Genomic DNA, 7,335 nt, shown 5'->3' with positions numbered 1-7,335 from the left:
CAGTATAAGGAGTGTGGGGTCTCTAGAGCAGTATGAGTGTGCGGTCTCTCTAGAGCAGTATGAGGAGTGTGCAGTCTCTCTAGAGCAGAATAAGAAGTGTGCAGTCTCTCTAGAGCAGTGAGGAGTGTGGTGTCTCTCTAGAGCAGTATAAGCAGTGTGGGGTCTCTCTAGAACAGTATGAGTGTGTGGTTTCTCTACAGCAGTGTGAGGAGTGTGTGGTTTCTCTACAGCAGTGTGAGGAGTGTGTGGTCTCTCTAGAGCAGAATGAGGAGTGTGCAGTCTCTCTAGAGCAGTGAGGAGTGTGTGGTCTCTCTAGAGCAGAATGAGGAGTGTGCAGTCTCTCTAGAACAGTGAGGAGTGTGCGGTCTCTCTAGAACAGGGGTGGTGTGGTTTGAAGTTGGACTAAATGGTCTGAGATCAACTGCTTTTTATAATGAAAAAGTAATAATGGCAGGGCCAAGCAGCGACACATCACCCCATCTGAGAAAGGCAAAGAGAAAGAGGAAGGGGAGGAAAGAATGGGAGGGGGGAAGAAAAACCAGAAAGTGACTGGGGAGGAGAGAGAGTACAGGAGAAGAGAGAAAGAGTGGGAGAGAGAGAGACAGAGAGAGTTTTTCTGAGCTGTTTCTGTCACTTCTGTTCCCCTTAAAACAGCAGTCCTAATCAGCTTTGCTCAGAGACAGGGAGCAGGAAAAAAGTAATGAGCTGAGAGGTGAGCGAACAGCCATTAAAGGTGGACCGGCTGTGTTCCACCCCCAGGACAGGCTTATTCAAGGAAAGTAATGGAGTCGTGGGGTGAATCCACCTTAAAAGGTAAGACTAATTTCAGATAAGGATGCTGCGTTAATGCCATGTGCCTCACCCCGCGGTGTGCAGCAGACTGAGCCTGCCATGTGACCTCTCTGTCATGAGGACGCCTTTTTTTTTTACCTGCCTTCCAAGTTCCGCATTTTCACCCGACGACAGCTGTTTGACAGACGCAGCCAATCATTGTTAGGCATTTTGATTTAGGCTGCAGTCAAGTTATCCACACTAGCGGATAACTGTAACCATGACGATAACTAGTAATCATTTGATTATGGTCCCTCTACAACAGACGTCTGTCTTGTTGAATGCTCTGGATATGTTTGGATATATTTTTTTTTTATTTGGGGGGGGGGGGGGGGGAGTATACCTTGTCACTTTTTTTGGAGGGAGGGGTTTTTGTCCAAGCCCTACCCTGCCCCTGCTGGGATCTGACAGTTGACCATGGCGGCCATCTCTGCACGGCTAGAATTCAGTGCCTCCCTAGTGCCTCTTCTGTGATTTAAAAAAAAAAAAGATCGTTTGATATGCTTCATGCATCCAAACAACTGACACCTGTTTATCACGGTCGTCGTTATCATTCTCGGTCTTAACGGGGCCTGACCGTCCGAAAACAGGTTTCTCCCGCAAACGACCGTGGCTTTTTCCTCAGAAGTAGTTAACGGCCAGCAGGGAAAGGAAAAGCGCGCCGTACGGAAGCGGCTCCCTCCGCGTCTGAGCGCCGCGACTGCGCCGGCGGGCTCTCCGGTGTGTTCGTCGCGCGGGGGGGGGGGGGGAGCGGCGCGCTAATCGCCGGGGTCCGCGTCTCCGTGGCGCCGCCGCGCGAGTGAAATGTCAGAGCGGCCGCTCCCCCCCCCCACCCCCCCCCCCCGAGGAAACCGTCTGGCTGCCAGGTCACAGTGCGGCGGGGAGATTCGCATTATGCAACGCGCTCCTGAAATAACTGAAATATGACAGGTGGGAAACGTGCCTCGCGTTTTGGCTGAATTCAGGTGGAGAATGCGTGTTGCACTTGGACCGATTCTGGGTGGAGAAAACGCGTTGTATTTACGCTTACTCTAGGTGGAGAAAACGCGTTGTATTTACGCTTACTCTAGGTGGAGGAAATGCATTGTATTTACACTTACTCTAGGTGGAGAAAACGCGTTGTATTTACGCTTACTCTAGGTGGAGGAAATGCATTGTATTTACACTTACTCTAGGTGGAGGAAATGCATTGTATTTACACTTAATCTGGGTGGAGGAAATGCATTGTATTTACACTTAATCTGGGTGGAGGAAATGCATTGTATTTACACTTAATCTGGGTGGAGGAAATGCATTGTATGTAGACCAAATCCAGAACAGAGAATCACACTGCATTTAGACTGAATCCCGGTGAAGGAAGTGCATTTTATTGAGACTGAATCTAGACAGAGAAATGGCACTGCAGGTAGTTAGAATGTGGATGGAGAAATGGCACTGTAGGTAGTTAGAATGTGGATGGAGAAATGGCACTGCAGGTAGTTAGAATGTGGATGGAGAAATGGCACTGTAGGTAGTTAGAATGTGGATGGAGAAATGGCACTGCAGGTAGTTAGAATGTGGATGGAGAAATGGCACTGTAGGTAGTTAGAATGTGGATGGAGAAATGGCACTGCAGGTAGTTAGAATGTGGATGGTGAAATGGCACTGTAGGTAGTTAGAATGTGGATGGTGAAATGGCACTGTAGGTAGTTAGAATGTGGATGGTGAAATGACACTGTAGGTAGGTTAGAATGTGGATGGAGAAATGGCACTGTAGGTAGTTAGAATGTGGATGGAGAAATGGCACTGTAGGTAGTTAGAATGTGGATGGAGAAATGGCACTGTAGGTAGTTAGAATGTGGATGGAGAAATGGCACTGTAGGTAGTTAGAATGTGGATGGTGAAATGGCACTGTAGGTAGTTAGAATGTGGATGGAGAAATGGCACTGTAGGTAGTTAGAATGTGGATGGAGAAATGGCACTGTTGGTAGTTAGAATGTGGATGGTGAAATGGCACTGTAGGTAGTTAGAATGTGGATGGAGAAATGGCACTGTTGGTAGTTAGAATGTGGATGGAGAAATGGCACTGTAGGTAGTTAGAATGTGGATGGTGAAATGGCACTGTAGGTAGTTAGAATGTGGATGGAGAAATGGCACTGTTGGTAGTTAGAATGTGGATGGAGAAATGGCACTGTAGGTAGTTAGAATGTGGATGGAGAAATGGCACTGTAGGTAGTTAGAATGTGGATGGTGAAATGGCACTGTAGGTAGTTAGAATGTGGATGGTGAAATGGCACTGTAGGTAGTTAGAATGTGGATGGAGAAATGGCACTGTAGGTAGTTAGAATGTGGATGGAGAAATGGCACTGTAGGTAGTTAGAATGTGGATGGTGAAATGGCACTGTAGGTAGTTAGAATGTGGATGGTGAAATGGCACTGTAGGTAGGTTGAATGTGGATGGAGAAATGGCACTGTAGGTAGGTTCGATGTAGCAGCAGTGAGCAATCAGGCTGTGGGGCAGACATGAATTCGCACTGGCACCAGGGCCAGGAGGAGGAGGAGGAGGAGGAGGAGGAGCGGGGCTAATTCCTTTCTCTTCGACTCGGCCCCGAAACCCGCGTCGCGGTTAATCAGTCCCCAGGGCCGCCGCAGGGGGTCCAGCCGAGGGCCGCGGGGCCACGGAGTAAAGCCGGCTCTCCTCTCTGACCCGCTCCTGCCTTATTGGACTCGAAATTACAGCCCCTCCTCAGCCCCCGTTCCGCCGATGCCGGCAGGATATTACATCAGGGAAGTAAGAAACAATCAGTCCGCCGGCTTCTCCTTCGGCGGCCCAGCGGAGACCGGCGGCGTGGATCTTCCTCAAATTAAGACCTCGCTCTCTCTGGCCCTGACCATCCGCCGGCTCGGCCCGTCCCCGTCCCCGCTGTCGTTAACTCGGTGAGAAAAAAAATCATAAAAACTAAAACCGTCGGGGAAAATCTAGCTTTCACTCCGATGCCTGTGAAGGGGATTTGTTCCCTTTGTTCTCAACATTTTGCGACTCACTGCATCTGAAAACGAGCTAAATGTTTATTTTAGCGCCTGTAGAGAGATTTGTACATTTGTGGGGTGGGGGGGTGGGGGGGTTTTCCCCCTCTTGTTACGAAGATGCTTGTGTGTGGAGAATCAACAGCTGATCAAGCACAGCCTGTTTATTTTATTTATTTATTTATTTATTTGTTCTCGGAAGCAAATGGCTCCTAGAGCTCTGACTGCACATCAGTCTTAATTTAAAAAGCAGTAGGGCATAGGTGAGGCTCCCATCAGCTTGCCAGATTCTCTCTCAGTAACCCCCCCACCACCACTCCACCCCCCCTCCCCCTCTCCTCCCCCCCCCCCCCCTCTCACAGGAAGCCATCATTTAACCGACTTTAATAATGCATTATGATTCAAAGCCGCTCCTGTCATTTCTACTGAGATTCTCACTGGAGGGGAAAAGGAACTTTTTTTTTCCTCCTTTCTTTCTGTTCTTTCTTTCTTTCTTTCTTTCTCTTCCGCGACGCTCTTGAGAAAATGTACAAAAAAGAAAAAAAAAGAAAGCGCGCGGAGGGCGGACTCCGGGGTTCGGGGGAGAATGGAAACCAACCCCCATTACGGCTAGTATATTTTTTTAATAGGAGAAACGCATTTGATCCAGGCTAATTTCCCTGTCACAGCCTGACTCCTGAGCTAATGCGCTGGCTCCCCCGGAGCCGACGCCGAGCCGGCCGCTAATGACCCCCTCTCTCCGGAGCCGGGGATCGCCCTGTCAGACTGAGCGCGCTCCTGTCTCTGCGGCACGGCTCAATACGGCTCTCTCTCTCTCTCTCTCTCTTTGTGCGCGCTAACGCGAGCAGCGCCTCGCGCAAAATAAATAGCCGGCGTAACCTGAGCTCGGGACTGCCGCGGCTCCTCAAAGCCCTCGACTATCTCGCTATTGTTATTACGAAAAAAGGGGGGGTTTTGGGGGGCTGATGAGATCTTTATAAACGGTGCGCTAGAAAAAAAAATAAAACACATGATGGTGTATGTTGATAGCGCTTGTTACGAAGAGACGGCAACGTTTCTTAAAAGGAAAGATTCTGATATGTAAGGACTTTGTGTGCGATTTACTAAAACATTGGCCACCTGTTGGCGGATGCATCTGCTTACATTACATGACATTGCTGCCATTTGTCACGGGCTAATTAGTTGGCAAATTAAAAAAGTAATTGTGTGTATGCGCATCTTAAATGTATTAAACAGTGAAGTACGTTTGTGACAGATGCATTAATTGAGGCCACTGTCGTATTTCACTCAGATTGGCAGATATACGTTTAGAAAAATCACATTTTTTTATTTTAGTTTTTAGTTTTAGCTATTCAAATTTCTGTTTTGGCTTCATCACGATTTGGATTGCTCTGTGGCTCTACTTGTCCCTGTTTCCGAGAAATAAATCAACAGCTTCATCGCTCACTGTGTCTTCACCTGCGTATCCCACGATTCCTTGCAGGTCAGCTCCAGCGTTCCGTGCCGGGGGTTTTGCGGCTTCGTGGGGCGGGGCCTGACAGGTGAGTGGGCACGCCCGGTGTGGTTCTGACGGACCGCAGGAGCAGCGCTGGTTTCGGGGAGAAAGGGCGAGAGGGTGGTTGGTTGAAAATAGATGTTCTTGGCCTTTAAAGCAGTCATCCTCAGAGCTGAAGCCGACCGAGCTCGTAGGGGGCTCAGACCTTTTGTTCCTCTGCACAAATGTCACCTTCAACTTTTCTCTGTCTGGGTCAGTGAAGGGTCCAGGAGTGAGTGTGCCAGAATTGGAAGGGGGGGGGGGGCATAGGTGCCACGAAAGACCCATCTATAGCCCCCTTCCTCCCTGTAAAGGGGCTTCAGCTAATTAAACACATTCTGGGGAGTCCGGCACCAGCCCTGGCTAACAAGACAAGTTCCCTGCAGTTTAGCATGCATGGGGTCGACAGGTAGCTGGTGGCCAGCAGCAAGCCAAGGTCTCCCCCCTCTCTCTCTCCCGCTCTCCCTCTCTCTCTCTCCCTCTCTTTCTCTCTCTCTCTCTCTCTCCTCTTTCTCTCTCTCCCTCCCCCTCTCTCTCTCTCCCCCTCTCTTTCTCTCTCTCTCCCCCTCCCCTTTCCCTCTCTCTCTCTCCCTCCCCTCTCTCTCTCTCTCTCCCTCTCTCTCTCTCTCCCCTTCCCTCTCCTCCCCCTCTCCCCCTCTCTCTCTCCCCTCTCTCTCCCCTCTCTCTCTCCCCCCTCTCTCTCTCCCCCCCTCCCCCTCTCTCTCTCTCTCCCCTCCTCCTCCCCCCTCTCTCTCTCTCCCTCCTCTCCTTCCTGCTCTCTCCCCCCCCCCCTCTTCTATCTCTCCTCACAGCGCACGCTCCCTAACCTGATTGTAAGTGTCTCGGGCCCGTCGCTCCGCGGGCTGGCCGGCCCGGCCCTTTATGAGGCGCGCGTCTCGGACGCCGGCCCACGGCCCGGATCGGCTCGGCCCCGCGACCCCGACGAGCGGGAGAGACGGTGAACCGGCACGGCGCCGGCGGAGGAGGAGGAGCGGCGCTCGCCACGCGTGGTTCCGCCCCGCGGCTTCCGGCTGCGGCTGCGGCGAGGGCCCGCGATCGCGCTCTCCGACACCGCCCTCGCCCGGAGCCCCTCATGCACGCGCGCGCGCTCATATAGCGCCCCTGCTGTAGCCTAGCGCTCTGCGTGACACCCTCCTCCCCGGCGCCGTCCGCATGAGCAGCGTTTGGGGAAGCCAGTCTTTCAAGCGTAATCGGACAAACCGGCAATTACTTCACCATGAAAGCGGCTGAAACTACAGCCAAGTTACGCTAACGAGAAATGTAGCTCGCAAAACAAGGGATTACTCAAAAAATGTAGTTCAGACTACTTTGTAAAAAAAAAAAAATCTTCATAAAATGATCATTATTATGTTCCCCAGACGTAGCACGCCCGTGAACAATTCCTTCTTTTTGCACACGGGGAGAAGCACTATGCAGCTCAGTGGGGACAGCCAGCAATGTGTGGCAATTAACTGTTGCCAACTGTGGAGGAGCAGAGTGCTTCTCACCAATCAGGATTACAGGGAAAAGAGATTATGGAGGTGCTATTTTGGATATATTTTTGGAAAGATAATATTTTAGGGCCAAATGTAGTCGGTAGTTCCTGTGGTTAACTACACCTCAAAATGACAAAAAGGTAATTAAGTACTACAAGCACTACACAAATTTGAATATAATTGAACTACCAGCAAAATGCTGTAGAACATAATTAAACTACTGGTTTTACTACATGTAGATTAACTATTCCCCGACAATGCTTACAAGGCAGCCACCTTCGGGTAACAGCCTCTTTATCTGCTACGCCACTGAGCTGCCCTCGTCCCCCCTCCCCCCATTTCCATCTCTAACGATCGCGCTGTGACCCCGTCGCCATGACGATGGCAGGAACACGGGCACGCGTAACCAAAACATTATTAGCGGCCTGTCACGGTGACCTTCTAAAGGCACGTCTAATATTAGACGCG

The 7,335-nt window shown here is 50.6% G+C and overlaps 1 protein-coding gene across 2 annotated transcripts in view; it reads right to left on the bottom strand.

Annotated features, from left to right (window-relative positions):
- The window catches only part of LOC135241881 (NT-3 growth factor receptor-like), a 362,434-nt gene that overhangs the window by 331,189 nt on the left and 23,910 nt on the right, over positions 1-7,335 (bottom strand). For both annotated transcript variants that reach the window (XM_064312636.1, XM_064312637.1), the window contains one exon: positions 5,285-5,425. The gene's annotated coding sequence lies outside the window, so the exon portion shown is untranslated. The remainder of the gene's footprint in view (positions 1-5,284; positions 5,426-7,335) is intronic.

Source organism: Anguilla rostrata, chromosome 16, assembly GCF_018555375.3.
Source record: "Anguilla rostrata isolate EN2019 chromosome 16, ASM1855537v3, whole genome shotgun sequence".
NCBI lineage: Eukaryota > Metazoa > Chordata > Actinopteri > Anguilliformes > Anguillidae > Anguilla > Anguilla rostrata.
The sequence above is the reverse complement of the archived record's forward strand: the minus strand, read 5'-3'. Positions and strand labels throughout refer to the sequence as shown.